General features: G+C 43.0%; 1 protein-coding gene across 1 annotated transcript in view; it reads left to right on the top strand.

Annotated features, from left to right (window-relative positions):
* The window catches only part of hs6st3b (heparan sulfate 6-O-sulfotransferase 3b), an 89,966-nt gene that overhangs the window by 39,196 nt on the left and 33,930 nt on the right, over positions 1–16,840 (top strand). The window lies entirely within an intron of this gene.

Genomic DNA, 16,840 nt, shown 5'->3' on the forward strand with positions numbered 1-16,840 from the left:
GTTTGGGGGCAAAATTCACTCAACATGCGATCTCATATAATCATATGGCGTAAATCCCGCCCTGCAGCTAATTTCATTGGTTAAGGTGACGGTAGGTTTAGGGACCAGCGTTTGGTGAAGGCAATCAGTACAGTGATTGACATGACCAATCCAATGAAATCTTTTGAATCGGCTGCTGGGCGGGATTTCCTCTGAACTGGATTTTGGGGGCAAAAAATCACGCTCGCTTGTTTCTGCATCTTCTTCGCATGTGCTTTGATCAGGAGATTCTGTACTCTTTCAGAAGATGTGTCATAGCGTCCCCTACCGTATAACAGTTAAAACATGGAAACCAGGAAAATTCGAGAATTTCGTGTTTAAGCTGTCAAGCTTAAACACTGGTCAAAACGAGTGAATTTACACTTTTTAATATCACATTTTGTAATATTTTTTATTTTATTTTTGTAGGCCTAATATAGATTATTGTCAGGTTGACTGGGTGCAGGTAGCCGTAGACATGAGAACTTCAATATAGTTGACTTATTAACAAAACTCAACTTACAGAAATAAACAGGAACAAAAGAACAAATGCCAGGACTTCAGAGAACACACAACCATACATCGACGATGACCAACAAACACTGAGGAAAAACACAGGGCTTAAATGAACAGGGACTAATGGGATAATTAACTGAACACAGGTGAAGAAACTGAACACAAACGAGGAGCGGGAAAACTAACAGGACTAAACCAAAATCACAAACACAGGGGGAAAACAAGATCACAAAACTGAACTAAACACACTGAAAACGTGACAATTATTTTCTCATCCAGTTTTGTTTTTGAGGAGATTCTGCTTCCCTTGCCTCCTGTGCAAAAGTCTTAGGCATGTTAGTATTTTCACAAAAAAAGGTTTTAAGCCAGTTACTTATGACTTTTGCTATAGTGAGTCAGTAGGAAATATCAGTTATTTCCGAACATTCCTTTTGCCATTAATTGTAATAATCCAGTGAGATTTTTGTATGAGTCTGACAACAGCCGGTCTGATCTGATCTCACCATCATAATAAAACAGAAATATGAAACAGCAAGCTTTTATCACTTATTGCTTTGTTTGTCATGTCTTAGTATACGTATTTTGATAAGTGGAAGAGAAAGGAAGCGATGATGATGATTCATTCTCTCCCGTTATGAACTAATTTATTTCCAGATTTTTAAACACTACAGCAACGTTTTTTAACCAGCACTAGCTCATCAGCTTTTACAGGAGTAATGCCTGCAGTGATGTTCTGCTTGAGCAAGTTGTTCTGCTCTTCACATATTTAAGTTTTCACATCTGATAGGTGTAACACGGCTTTAGACAAGCAGGGACTCATGGGTAAGTTCACATCAGCATTTTGCCATGAGAGAGGTACTGTTGCTCCCCTCAGCGTTCTTGACAGCTTGTGAAATTGAACATGAAGAACGTTTGTTAAGTCCTAGCCATGTTGAGGGACAGACATGTGGATAGTTGTCCAGTTTCTCCAATTTTATGGCCAGTCATCTGCCTATGTACGTCAGATCTGTCATCTCGGGCCAAACAAGCGCTCTAAATCTGGGTTCTGGATACATGAGTGACGAGTGTGAGTAATGAACGACCTCAGTGTGACGTTCCGTCTGAAGCTCAATTGAGCAGATGCACCAAACGCTGCAGGATCCGTCTGTGTCCATCTGGTGTGATGGCTTACACTTGGCAAGTTCATTTGGCTCAGAACGAAAACTTTAAAATTTAATGATTAAGGACACACAAAACTAAAACTCATCGTTCAAGACACATGAGTTGACATGCAAAACTAATATTTTTCATATTCGATCTTTAAAAAGTCTCAATTCACCTCTTTCAGCATTAAAAATGTTATGTTGTGGCTGGTTTATTTTAACTAGCTTGTATCTGTATTAGGTTTAGTGGGCACTTGTTTGTATTTGTAGAGAAAGCAGATTATCTTCCAAATTACATGCTTACATATTTATTACAATGTTAGATTGTGTTTCCAAAGCTGTTTTGCAAAGTAACTGTCATACATGTCATACTTTTTTAATATGTAAAAATGAATCTCTTTATGGACTGCACCTTATTCATAAAACACCTCCCAAAACATTTGAGTTACCTGATTTACATACTTCCTCTTTGGAATCAGGCGAATAGCAGGGGTAATAGCGTAGGAATGGGTGGCTCATGAATGATTCGTTCATTTTACATTTTATATTATCTCAGAGAGTGATTTGTTCATTGCTTTTGTGACCATGGATGTGCAGCATTCTTTCGTTCTTGATCGAAATAGAGGTGAACTAATGAATTGATTAGTACATTGATTAGGCCATGTACAGGAAACAGAAATGATTATAAGGATGACTGATATTTTCTGATAATTCAATTCAATTCAATTCAAACACTTTATTTGTCCCCAAGGGGAAATTTTCGAGGTCACGAAGAGTAACATAAAACAATATACATAAGAAACATCATACATTGAATAAAAAACATAATGTGCACAATGTACATATTAAATATAATAACAAAAAAAAGTTTCTAAATTTCTAAAACATTGTCAAAACGATCCCCCTTCACATGGATCCATGGAAACAACTAAAAATGCTGTGTTATGCATGCCAGGCTAGAAGTTGGATGTCATTTTGTCAAGAAAAACGCGCATGATGTCACCGTTTTCACAAATTTGCGTTTTTGTTTACGTGGAGACGATAACGGTATAGTTTTTAAAACCTTGCACTTTGAAGCCTGTTTTCAAAAGTTTGCATTTTCAGGCCCCCAAAATGCCGTTGTCGTGTAAATGAAAATTAATTGAAAATTAATGAGACACTTCCTGAATAGGACGCCTCAGCTTTTTTGACTCCTGAACTATGTTAATTACAGATAAATCATAGATCAGCCAAACCCAGGTACCAGTTAGTAATTTGCATTTTGCAGAGCATTTCTTCAGTTTCTATGGTTACAGTTTCTTATTGCATCCAGTTTGTCCTGAGGAAACAATCACGTTCACGACCACTGGTGAATCGTTTGCCTGGTTGCAGTGTGACGATTTCATTTCATTCTCCTCGAATATGTAACAGGTTGATTGATTACTTAATTGGTTGATTGATGCAGTTGATTGTTCTGGTCCTTGTTCACTGACGTTCATTTTAGCGGTTCGGGACCGTTCTGTGGTATAACCTCTAATGCAACTGGAGGACTATCGATTCCACTCAAGATGTTTTATAGATCAATGGATTAAATTCCTCTCTGGTATTGATTATGGTTTTTGAGGACAGCACTGACACAATTTCTGGAGGGCATCATCATGGGGACTGAGCATGGATCAATTCGTTGCGAGATATTACGTTTCAAATCAATTACCGGAACGTTCGACGGAAGTAATCAGATTAAACTATTAATATCAAAGAAAGATCTTCCGTTTTAAGTTACTTTTGTGGAAAAGACCAATTTCGGCCCATATATTTTCTATAATTACACACAAATCACAATCATACCAGGCAGGAGCTGGAAAGTAAATGTCAACTAGGCCATAAAATGGAAATAAATAAATATATGAAGGAACGAAAGATTCAGGTTAGAGCTGAAAATAGGAGAATATATCAGCAGCATTGTTGTCCTGCTGACTGTTAGCTGAGATGTTTTTTGTGTAATGAGGTAAGGAGGAACCATCACTGTTGGCTCTCGGCTTCCCACACACACAAATCTCTCTCATGAGAATCACACTGTGGCACCTCATGTGGCGGCAATGGAAACACATGGCAGATGCACAGACAGCGGTGTTATATTCCCATTCAAATGGCGAGTATTTTACCCTGATGTCATGATTTGTGAAGTGCAAGATTGTGTGCATGTGGGACCATTTTGTTTGTTTGTTTATGTGATTTATTTTTTATTGGTGTGAGCATGCACGTGAAAAACTGTGTGTACAGCATTTATCTGTGTATTTATTTGCATTCCTGATGCTGTGTTTGAGCGTGAGTTTGTGTTTGGGCTGCGGTCCAGCTCTGCAGGGCTGTGGAATCATCCAGGTCTCCAGCATGCATCAGGATTATCTCCCGCTCACAGGAGAGGGGATCGGCGTCACAGTTCTCTGCACTGCCCAAGGCCGTCAAACCTTACTTGCATGCAGCGCACCATCCTCTGTCATCACTGTACACAAATATACAGATGAGCTGCAAATTATGTATATTTATGCATTCTGCGTTCACACTTATGCGTTTCAACACATCGGCTGAGTGGCAAAATTGATCCTTTTAACAACTCCTAAAAAGTGAACGTTCAGAGTTTGATGGAATGTTGGAACTTTTCCCAAAAAAGGGATTTTTGTTTTGGAATTATGATGAGCAACTAAGTTTATGTGATTTTTCCTTCATTGAGTATACTTTTTTTTTCTTACACTAAAATGAAATTAACAGTATAATATTATGTTATGTAATCATTTTATCCAATACATCCAAATACAAGTGTCGTTTTGATGGGTTTGCAGTTAAATATCCCTACAGCAAAGTTTCCCTTGTGAGACTGGCTGTTTCATCATTGATTGGAACTAACTAGTAATTATGTGAGGCGGCTACAGTTAATGATTCATACTTTGACAACCATTAAGGCTGATCTTTGAAAAAGGAAGAGGACTGAAAAAATGTGTGTTAGATTGTGTGGAATTGGGCATGTCATTATCTTTTCCAGAATACAAAAAAAATTCATGACAGCCTCTTTAAATCCACGTCTTGTAAATCAACAACAACAGATGAGGAAGGTGTTTCATTATTCACAAGAAAACAATGTCACTTCTTACATATCTGTGATATATGAGAACAGGTGGTAAATATTCTGACATATTTTTTAATTATGATGTGGAAGTTGTTTGGGTAGTGTTATTTGTTAGTTGGGAAATCCTAGCTTCACTCACACGCACACTTCAGCTTTCTCTTTTTTTACAGACTGAAGAGAGTTCACGACCGCAATAGGAAATCAAATATGAGTTCTAGATTTTGCCGGGGAAGGGGGGAGAATCGTAGAGAGGTAATCCAGTTTTTGCAACAGAGAATGAAAACGATCATTCAGCTTCGGTCCCAGTAATCCCCTGAAATAACGAGCTTATGTACCAAAGCTTCCATAATTTTATCTGGAATCTTTCATACAGTGGCATTAGAATGACATCAAAGCTGGACCAGTAATTCACGGCCAGCAAATCAATAGACAGATGAGCCGTATTAATTCTTAATACACGGCAGCGTGGGCTGAAACTGGTGTCTGTGGCTCAGGTAGGGTTTTCCTGAGATAACTGCTCTTGTCTGATGCTCACATCACTTAGTTTTGAGCTTTTATATGTACTGTTTGAAAAGTTGTGGGGTGTTTAAATTTAATTTAATTTTTTTAAAGAAAACTTTTATTCATCAAGGACACATTAAATTGATCGAAAGTGACAGTAAAGACATTTATGATGTTTCAAAAGATGTCTATTTCAAATAAATGCTATTCTTTTGAACCATTGATAATAATACATTTTTCTTGAGCTCCAAATCAGCATATTAGAATGGTCTTCAGTCACATGATTCTTCAGAAATCCGAGTAATGGCTGCTGAAAATTCAGCTTTACCTTAGCAGGAATTAATTACATTTAAAATATATTAAAATAGAAAAAAAGTTATTTAAATAGTTTTAAATTGTCATACATCCATTTTAAAGTTCACCCCAAAATGCACTCCCACTGCTAATTTGAATGAAGTTTTGCATCATTGTGAATTAAAAAACACGTTCTGTTTTTAAGTAAATATTTGGCTCCCTGAATGAACTGTTGACAGTGTACTGAATTGTGTCTGGGACGATAAACTCATTTGGGGTTACAAGAATTGTAATTAGGTCTGCTGAAGCTTCCCCAGTAATCCCACTATTAATAAAGTTTTTAATTATACTTAACAACTGAATAGGGTATATACATTGTTCCTGCTGGTTTTGTTTACTGGATCACAAGATTTGTCTCCAGAGCCTTCATTTAACACAATCATTTCCTAAATAAAGGTACACTCAGTAAAGTTTTTCTCATTAAAAAAGTTTTGCACAAAGAAAAAACTGCACTTTTGAGAAATCTTAAAATGCTGTTCGTTTAGTTTATTTCTGTGAGTGGCACTGTTATCATCTCAGAAATGAAGATGCTGATTGTGGATAAAAAAAAAAAAAATGTATGTAACACCTTTGCAACTAGCAGTTTGATCACATAATGTGTCCTGAATAATGATGGTAAAAATCATGGTGGGTGTTACTTTAGTTTATTTTTCACTCTGGAAATGGTCAAGTTAAGCGCAGTGCATTGTGGGAGACAGTATTCCTTGCAATGTGCTCTGCTCCATACTGCACATTTTGGCAAATTTAGTAGTCCATATTTTGAAAGGCTGCGATGAAAACTGGACATTAGTTTAATGAAAAATAGGAAAAAGACGGGAAACACACAAGTCACGACACAAAAAGAAACAAAGCAAAAGATAAACAGACAGCTCAGATGTGGAGGTTATTAATAAGTAAACTTTCACAAAATAAGTCCTTTCACAAAACATTCATTTGTGCAGCAGTGGATTTGCGCAGTGGTGATAAACAACATTTACCTCTCCCATAGGGACAGATTACAATATCTTAGTCAAGACAAGAAAATAATAGCAAAGCAAAACAGAGAGTGCTATATAGGAGAAAGACAGAGGAGAGGGCGGTTAAAGAAGTGCTCTGCAGCATGGGATGCTCTGAGGTAATTAGGCTCTGAGGAGTCAGATCCAGTCTGGCTCAAGGACACAGCCGAGCAGCACAGACATCATTTCCTCCTGCAGGCTGCCACTGAAAGTTCTGCTCACGGAGGAGAGGACAGTGAGGAAGACGTGTTTATTTTAGGAGTTGTGTGTTGGCATGTGTCATGTGGGTGGTGGTGTATAGTTTTGGATGCAGGCATAGATATAACTTGTTTTAGGATTTTTTATTTTTTACAGTGATTCAGTAAATCCCCTTTGTTTTGTTTACATTTTATATTTACAAAGAATCATATCATATCTCAACCATGCAATCAAACTTGTAACCCTGCAATGTACTATTATACAATGTAGGACTGCATGATTTGGGAAAAAATCTGCAATCAGCTTTCTGATCAAATTTGTGATTGCAAAAAATATTATTAAAATTGAACTTCCTTTTTTTCCTCCGTCTCAATGACTGCACAATTTGGCCAGAGATTTTGTGATTATCAATAAGACTATATAATAATAACAACAATAATAATAACAATAGCAATAAATGTACTGTAAAATAAAATATTACAATTATTATTGTTAAAATATTATTATTTATTATTACTAAATTGAATTATTGAACTAAATAAGAAATATAACTATTATAATATTTCACTGTAAAATAAAAAAGTATTTGAGTATTTAAGAAAAATAATATAACTTTACAGTACATACTGTAAAATGATGCTACTAATATGTATGGCTGTCTTAGTTTCTTCATTTTCAAACATTAAACCATAAAGGTTTTAGTTTGATGGAAAATCGCATAGCCCAAAGGATTCTCTTAGACAACATCCCATTTATAAGCTCTTCTCATTACAGGTTTGGGAAGATGATTGCCTGTTGCGTTCGCAAATGCATGTTGAGCAAACCCAAACTCGGACTAGATGAAGAAATGAGTTTATAGAGCAACATTTACTGTGAACTGAGACACTGAAAACGCAGTATCATGAGCTGCTGGTGTGTAAAAGAACACAGTGCTGCGCTTTACTTTAAAATATGCAGTGCGTATGTTTATTAAATCACAGCGATTAGATAATCACTTTAAGCCATATCACGATTTTTATTTTTATTTAGATTAATCATGCAGCTCTACAATACAGAGATCTAATCAACAGGGTGGCCATAGATCTGCTCAGCCGTTTAAGAAGTTGTTTCTTCATTTGAATTCAGCCATACAGATGCAGATCGTCATTCAGAGAGCATACAGCAAGGGCCAGCCCGGGCACATCTGAGTGCTCCAAAGGGAATGTCAGCGAACACCTTGAAACCGCCTTCATTTGTCACAATCAGATTCTTGGCCCCACTCATGCCTTTTGTATTCTGTGCAGTCAGGGCGACAAGCTCGCAGGGACAAATCGCTTATCCCTGAATCCCAACAGCTCCACACAACATCAATAACTGCAGTGTTTAACATAGCATCTCATTATCAATGACTTGTGTTGTGGGCCACAGGACTCTTTATCTGTGAGAGAATGTTTCACTTGTTTGAGGTCTTTTGGAATTCACTCATGCAGGGTCGGCAACTTTAACACGGGCACTACAAATTTAAACTTTTGATGTATCCTACACAAATCTGTTTAGTTGTTTGTAGTTTAAACACCAAAAAGAAATTTTGGTTTATATAATAATTTATACCAAATTCCAAATCCATTTGTCCTACCATCAGAAATGTTCTCACACAGATATAGTAAAACCTTCACGAATTTTTTTTGTGATGTTTGAGAGTCTTAAGTGAAATGAAAGATGGTTTCCATTGGAACAAACTATTTTTTTGTATATTTATATTTTCTAGCCATAGGAATTTTGAGTCTACGCCCAGATGTGAGGATTTCAAAAGTATAGAGTGAAGTGAATCTTTCTAAAATGACATTTTTTTTTCTCTCCATAACATGAGAAAATAAGCCCCGGAGTCTTGTTTTTACTTTGTAACTACTAAAGGTCGTTCTTCTGTTTATCAGTTAGATGGTTTAAGATAGTCTTTTGCTCAAAACCTCTCTAAAAGCCACCAACAGGGCCAGCCATACCAGCTTTGCCTGGCTTGGAGACCAGCTAACTATATCTTAGGCTGGTTTAAGCTGTTATTTTCAGCAGGGAGATTGAGGAAGTGGGTGTGTACTGTTAGGAACATTATTTTTCTGCATGTATAGTTTTGACAGCCACATGTGAACATCTCTTTTTATAGCCCTGAAGTTATATTCTGCTAATTATTATTATTATTATTATTATTATGTTGGGTGCATTAGTTTTTTCCTGTTTTTTTTTAGTTTGTTTGTTTTTTGTGCATTTTGGTTATGCAAGTTCTGCCTGAGTGCCCATTTAATTATAAGGGTCAGAGAGAGGGTAGAAACTTGAAATTATGAGCAGAGAAAGTTGGGTTTTTACCACATTTGCTTGAGGCTCCCTTCTGGGAAGGACATACAATTCAACTTTTCTTTGGACTACAAATGTGAGTTTGTTGGAGAACATGAGCTGCATATAATCTTAGAGATGTTTGCTGAAAGTGTGCATGTCAGAGAATGGGCACTTATGAATTATACATACTGTATGTGGTTATCATAGATGTAAAGAGTAATCAATAGTATCAAGCACTAAAGGCTGTTTCCAATGAATAAATGTAATAAAATGAAATTATATTCAGGAATCAATCTGTTTGCTCACCCTTACGAAAAAGAAGTTTATTCAAGTGTGCTATTAGTATAATTAAACTAAAATTAAGAAAGTATACTTTCAGTCTACTACTACTACTTCTTTTGATCGAGATATACTTAAAGGGGTCATATAATGCCATTTTTGTACAAGCTATTATGATTCTTTAGGGTCTAAATTAAAAGTTTGTAATATACTTTAATTAAAAATTCTCATTAGTATTGTAAGAAAACACTTATTTTACCTGGTCAAAAACAGCTCTGTTTTCAGCACGCCGTTTCAGTGCATATGACTTTAAATGATAATGAGCTTTGCTCACCCCTCCTCTCTGTTCTGCGCATACACCGTTTGTAACACAATAACACAATAACCATAACGCGTTGTACAGTAAAACGTGGGATTATGAATTATATTGAGGACGTCATACATAGAAAACATGCCGTAATGTACCCTGAGTGTAAACCTTAGACGCATTCATTGTGAAGTGTGCAGCTAGCGATTTGCAAAGATTAATATATTAATATAAAGTTTAATAAAACTTTACACTCACTTCCGTTCTTCTGGAGATTCAGCAGGAACACGAATATCTGGTACCGATCCTTTTTTCATGAGCAGCTTCTTAGCAAATCCAGCTTTATACTGATCCTCCTTTATAAAGCAGTCTGGTGAGAAATGATTCGCGCAAACATGAAAGCATTGACGTTGCTTGTGGGGAATATTCCCTTCGAAAAACAAACTCAGCCACTGTCTTAAGGATCGGATTTAGGAACATTAAAATGACTGCTGTGTTCGTTATTACACCCAAGAACAGAACACCACAATCGCTTAGACGCCATTCTGCTCATAGACAGTGCTCCAGCATATAAACAATGACCGCGTCTGTCCGCGCGGACTATGATTGACAGCTCCCTCATGAGCGAGGGCGGGTCTGTGTTGAAACGCTCCTGTCAATCAACAATCGTGGGAGGGGCTTCCGACCGTGTGACGTCACACGGTCGAACGGCTTGATTTGAGGCAGGGGAAAACATAAGGAGATTAAAACAAAAACACTGGATGGATTTTTATCATTTTATGATGGTTGTGTACAGGCACTGCCAACACACATTTGTCACATGTCTGTCCTGTCTTGTGTTGCACATGGGTGGTTGTTATGTTGGGCCATGTGCCTCTGTCATTGTTTGATCCCTCCCGCTCGTTACCTGATTAGTGTTTGAGTTTCTCCACCTGTTCCCTCTTGATTTGTTCCCTTTATAAGTCTCCTCATGTTTGCAGTCTTGGTCGGTTCGTTGTCATTGTCAGATGTTTCTCTGTTCCTGGTTGGTGTTCCCTGTATTCTTGACCCAGTGTTTGTTTTATGTTCATTTATTATGTTTTCCCCCTCGTGGGTTTTTGATTTGTGTTTGTTCTGTTTTGTAAATAAACCTTCCTTGTTTTGCACTTGAGTTCTCCTTTTCCTAAGTGTGAACGTGACAGAACGAACCGACCCTTTTTGAACTCAGCAGCAAGGAGGATTTTATTTAGTTATTTATTTATTTTTTCTCTGAAGAAGCATGAATGACATGTATATGGACGACGATGATCTGGATTGCCCGGACTACGTCATCTCCACATTTGGAGCAACCCAGTTCCGTCCTATCGGCGGGGACCGAAGGACTCGGCCCGGTATGGAATCCGGAGGATTGAACATCTTCCAAGCGTTCGCTTTGATGGCTCATCAAAGGGAGGAGTCGGAGCGCTTGGCCAGGGTTTCTGAGACCCGTGGAGGTCACAGGAGAGATTTTCGGGGGACCCGCCAGGTAATTTTTCGTGGGACCCGGGGAGGTTGTAAAGGAGGAGGAGGTGGTCGAGAGGAGGGTCAACATCACTCTCCATCCTGGCTTCCTTACGATCCTGTACCAGTGGAGGGCAGTTCAGAGCCGGCTTCTCACCGTCATGGACGGAGGAGAGGAAATCCATCTGCCCAGCGAGAGACTGCTCACGTCCCGTCTGCCCAGCGAGAGACTGCTCACGTCCCGTCTGCCCAGCGAGAGACTGCTCACGTCCCGTCTGCCCAGCGAGAGACTGCTCACGTCCCGTCTGCCCAGCGAGAGACTGCTCACGTCCCGTCTGCCCGGCGAGAGACTGCTCACGTCCCGTCTGCCCGGCGAGATACTGCTCACGTCCCGTCCGCCCAGCGAGAGACTGCTCACGTCCCGTCTGCCCAGCGAAGGACTGCTCACGTCCCCTCTGCCCAGCGAGAGACCGCTCATGTCCCTGAGCCGGTGCCTGTCCCTGAGCCGGTGCCTGTCCCTGAGCCGGTGCCTGTCCCTGAGCCGGTACCTGTCCCTGAACCGGTGGTTGTCCCTGAGCTGGTGCCTGTCCCTGAGCCTGTGCCTGTCCCTGAGCCGGTGCCTGTCCCTGAGCCGGTGCCTGTCCCTGAGCCGGTACCTGTCCCTGAACCGGTGGTTGTCCCTGAACCGGTGCCTGTCCCTGAGCCGGTGCCTGTCCCTGAGCCGGTGCCTGTCCCTGAGCCGGTGCCTGTCCCTGAGCCGGTACCTGTCCCTGAGCCGGTACCTGTCCCTGAGCCGGTACCTGTCCCTGAACCGGTGGTTTTCCCTGAACCAGTGCCTGTCCCTGAACCGGTATCTGTCCCTGAGCCGGTGCCTGTCTCAGAGCCTGTGTCCGGCCCTGAGCTGGAAGATATGTTTGTGTCTGTATTTGTTTCTGTTATGTTGACTGTTTCTGTTTTAGTATCTGTCCCTGAGCCAGTGTCTGTCCCTGTCCCTGAGCCTGTGTCGATCCCGGAGATTGTGTTTGCCCCTGAGCCGGAGTCTGTCCCTGAGCCGGAATCTATGTTTGTTTCTGTATTTGTTTCTGTTCTTATGACTGTGTCTGTGTTAATGTCTGTCCCTGAGCCAGTGTCTGTCCCTGTCCCTGTCCCGGAGCCTGTCCTTGACCCGGAGCCGGTGTCGGTCCCAGAGCCTGAGCCTGTGTCTATCCCAGAGTCTGAGCCTGTGCCTGTCCCAGAGCCTGAACCGAGGTCTTCACCGCCCTGGCCACCTGAAAGGCCTGATCCGCCCTGGCCGCCCGAGGGGTCTGCTCCGCCCTGGCCACCCGAAGGGTCTTCACCGCCCTGGCCACCTGAAAGGCCTGATCCGCCCTGGCCGCCCGAGGGGTCTGCTCCGCCCTGGCCACCCGAAGGGTCTTCACCGCCCTGGCCACCTGAAAGGTCTTCACCGCCCTGGCCACCTGAAAGGTCTGATCCGCCCTGGCCACCTGAAAGGTCTTCACCGCCCTGGCCACCTGAAAGGTCTGATCCGCCCAGGCCGCCCGAGGGTTCTTCACCGCCATGGCCGCCCGAGGGTTCTTCGCCGCCCTGGCCACTCGAGGGTTCTTCGCCGCCCTGGCCGCCTGATGAACTCTGTCTCGCCCTGGCCGGTCGATGTCCCGTTCCGCCCTGGTCTGTCCCCCCTGTCCCGCCCTGGTCTGTCCCCCCTGTCCCGCCCTGGTCTGTCCCTCCCGTTCCGCCTGATGTTTCCTTCCTGCCCCGCCCTAGCCTCATGGAGCGTCTGGTAGCCGCTCCGTAGGGAGGGGGTTATGTCACATGTCTGTCCTGTCTTGTGTTGCACATGGGTGGTTGTTATGTTGGGCCATGTGCCTCTGTCATTGTTTGATCCCTCCCGCTCGTTACCTGATTAGTGTTTGAGTTTCTCCACCTGTTCCCTCTTGATTTGTTCCCTTTATAAGTCTCCTCATGTTTGCAGTCTTGGTCGGTTCGTTGTCATTGTCAGATGTTTCTCTGTTCCTGGTTGGTGTTCCCTGTATTCTTGACCCAGTGTTTGTTTTATGTTCATTTATTATGTTTTCCCCCTCGTGGGTTTTTGATTTGTGTTTGTTCTGTTTTGTAAATAAACCTTCCTTGTTTTGCACTTGAGTTCTCCTTTTCCTAAGTGTGAACGTGACAACATTTCAGTACAATCAACTTGTAAAAGTGCATGTACCATTATATGACCCCTTTAAAAGTATAATTAAGTATCCTAAGTATGGCATAAAGTTGTGTTTACTCTTTTGATTGAGTAGCCTATTAAATACTTTTTTCACATAATTTTACATACTGTCTTATTAACTTGCATTGTTTGAAAATATTGATTTATAAAGAAAACAGATATGTTCCTAATTCTGAGTATCTGAATTTGTGTCCACGTGTAATGTACGTAAAAAATGTTCTTCAAATCTACTCTTTCCCCGCCATTGACTGACTTTTGCAGCTATCCATGTTTTTCACTGTTATACAGTAGCTATTATGCCTCTTCTGAAATAGTACATCTCCAGATCATAACACACGTGACCCATGAAGAGGAAATGACTTTGAGGCTTTGGGGGTGTTGATGGACTCAAACTATTCCATCTGTTTTGATTGTTGTTCCAGGGTTCTCAAGTCTCACGCATTGGCCGTGAGACACACGCAATTCAACCAGTTCACACGCTCACACGCCACACCGTGTATATCTCACGCTGAAAAGGCAATGCCAACAAGGCAAAGCTTGCAGTTGTCCTGCAAGCTTTATATATAACGTTGTATACGAGGCGCATGCACACAAAGATAAGTTTCCTGCCGCCAGCGCGTCCGCATCTCGGCCAGATTGCGTTCGTTACTAGGCAACTTATAGACGCGCGAAGTCCAAGAACACACACGGAAGTTCGGCCACCGCGACATCGCGCGAACACACGTCGTGATGGAGAAAGTAAGTTGGAAGAAAGCTCGCCTAACATTTTTAGACTAGAACATTTAATATATAGCCCATCGTATACATTATTGGTGCAGTCAAAAACTCTACAACTGCTTTGCAACCAGGCCAAAAGCTTTGGCTCAGTTTGGCTAAGGGAATGTTATTGGGTATGGGAAGGAATGAAGATGTATTTCTTCAGTTTATTTTAAATTCTACATTATACTGTATTAATAGTATTTCTAGTTACATTAAGGCTAAAGCAGAGTGCTCTTGGTAATATTGTATATCCTGTCAAAACATACATTAGCCTAATCATTGCCATTGCATTTGTATTTTTCAAAGATGTCAGGGAAAAATGCAAAAATATTTGTTTTTCCAAACATTTTGGAGCAATTTGTAGCCTAATTTTGAAATATAACATTAAAGAGTAGGCCTATATTTGATGTGATGAATTGCTCTGTCATTTATCAGATTTACCAATTGTTATAATTTAAATTTTTGCTGGTTAATTATGAACAATGGGTAAAATGGGGAGCGGGGCTAGGCGGGGGCGGGGCTCCATTTAGGCCCCTCCCCTAACCCCATGTGATCTCACTCCAAGCTTTTGATAAAACTTGAGAACCCCGTTGTTCTGAATTCGATCCGGACATAGACTTTGACAAAAATGCGATTCTCTTACGAGAGGTTCTCTCGTATTGCGTAAGCTGCCTTACGCTACGGGAAAGATTCATCTTTTCTGAGAAATTGAAGCCAAAAAATTATCCTATAATTTTGTATCCATTGTCAACGCAGTTCAGCTGCAGCAGACCATGAGCGGGCTAGCTTGCAGCTCATTGGTTCGCTCACAGAGAACTGCTTAAGCCTATGAGGAGACGCGAATGAACTCTCGGCCAATTAAGTGAGTCTGACATGCTCTTATTACGTCAGAGCCCGCCGAAACGGGCGTGGTCAGAGAGTATATTACTGGTGTCCTAGGCTGTAAACTCTGATTTTTCATCTCTTCAGCGAGGCTACACGCATCTGCTGATCCTGAGAGAAGCCGCCGTCGTTGAAAAGGCAACTCTAGCGAGCATCTGGGAGACTGAGGAAGCCGTCCGTCTTCGCCACCTTCAGCCGTCCTGCGAGCTAGCGCCATCCGACGGATTTGTATCCTTTTTACAAAAAGCTTCCTGTACATTTTGTATCTAAAAGAGCCGAGCGTCTTTTTAAAGATGTCTCGTAAATCTTCCTGCGGTTCTTGCCGCGCTCCCCTCGAGAATGGAGACCGCCACGTCATCTGCGCTCTCTGCCTCGGATTGGAGCACGCCGAGCTCGCCCTCGCCGATGGCGGCTGCGATCTCTGCGAAGACATGCCGTTGTCGACCCTGCGGGCTCGACTTCAGGCCACTAAAGTTGCTTCCGCGCCGCCTCTGACTTCGCCGCGGAAGAAGAAACGCCGCTCTCAGAGGCCGCCGGATCCCCAGCCAGAAGCGCTCATCCCGCCGGAGCCTGTCGCCTCCCGCTCTCCTTCTCCGCCGCTTCCGGACATACAGTTGCCGCCGAGTGGCTGCTCTGTCGCCTCCGATGACGCCGCGGACATCAAGGAAACATGTTCGCTTCTCGCCTCGGACAGTGAGGAATGGTCCGGTTCTCACGCCTCCTCGGCCCGAGAATCCTCCGGGACCCGCGCTGGAATCGAGGAGGAATTAGTGCGCCTCCTCTCACAGGCCGTCGAACGCCTCGGGCTCGATTGGTCTCCTCCCCCCGAGCAGACCATCAACCGTATGGACGGCAGCTACTTCCGCCAGCGCTCGACTCCCGCCACTAAACGGGCCGCGCCCTTCCTGCCTGAACTGCACGCGGAACTCACGAAGTCCTGGAACGCCCCGCTCTCTGCTAGAACTCGCTCTGACTCTTCCACCCCGCTTCGCGTTGTGGACGGAGCCGCAGAGAAGGGTTATCTCTCCATTCCCCCTGTAGAGGACCTGGTCGCCGCACATCTGTGCCCGCCCTCCACGAGATGGCGCTCATCACCTGTGCTTCCCTCTAAAGCCTGCAGAGCGACTCCAAGCTTTCACGCCCGCGCTTACTCAGCCGCCGGCCAAGCAGCCTCTGCACTTCACTCCATGTCCGTCCTTCAGATACTACAGGGTGACATACTTCGTGAATGGGACGAGAGCGGAAAAAATCCCCCTTCAGTCGCGGATTTGAGGAGCGCCACGGACATTGCCCTTTGCGCTACAAAATCTGCTGCTCAAGCCCTGGGGAAATGCATGGCCGCCATTTGTGTGTCTGAGAGACATTTGTGGCTCACACTCGCCGACATGGGAGATTCTGAGCGCGCCGCCTTTCTCAACGCCCCGCTCTCTCCATCTGGCCTCTTCGGGTCTGCTGTCACGGGTATCGTCGACCGATTTTTCCGAAGTGCAGAAAGCCTCCCAGGCCATGAATCTCTTTCTGCCTCGTCGCGCTAGCTCCTCTGCAGGCCGCTCACGTGACCTGCCTCCTGCACGAGCCCCACCCCAGCGCCCAGCTCAGCACAGTCAGACTTTTCAGCGACGCCAGGGCGGCCGCCCTCGTTCTCGCTCTGACAGCCGCCACAGACCGCCGCCTCCTCGGGGGCCTCGGCCTAGGATCGCGCTGAAACCCGATCACTCGAAGTCTGCCTAGCACAGCTGAGAAAAAGACGGCGCTCTCCCGCCGCGGCCGGACCGCCGTCAAAGT

The sequence above is a fragment of the Rhinichthys klamathensis genome, unplaced genomic scaffold, assembly GCF_029890125.1.
Source record: "Rhinichthys klamathensis goyatoka isolate OS25496 unplaced genomic scaffold, OSU_Roscu_1.1 h1tg000177l_1, whole genome shotgun sequence".
NCBI lineage: Eukaryota > Metazoa > Chordata > Actinopteri > Cypriniformes > Leuciscidae > Rhinichthys > Rhinichthys klamathensis.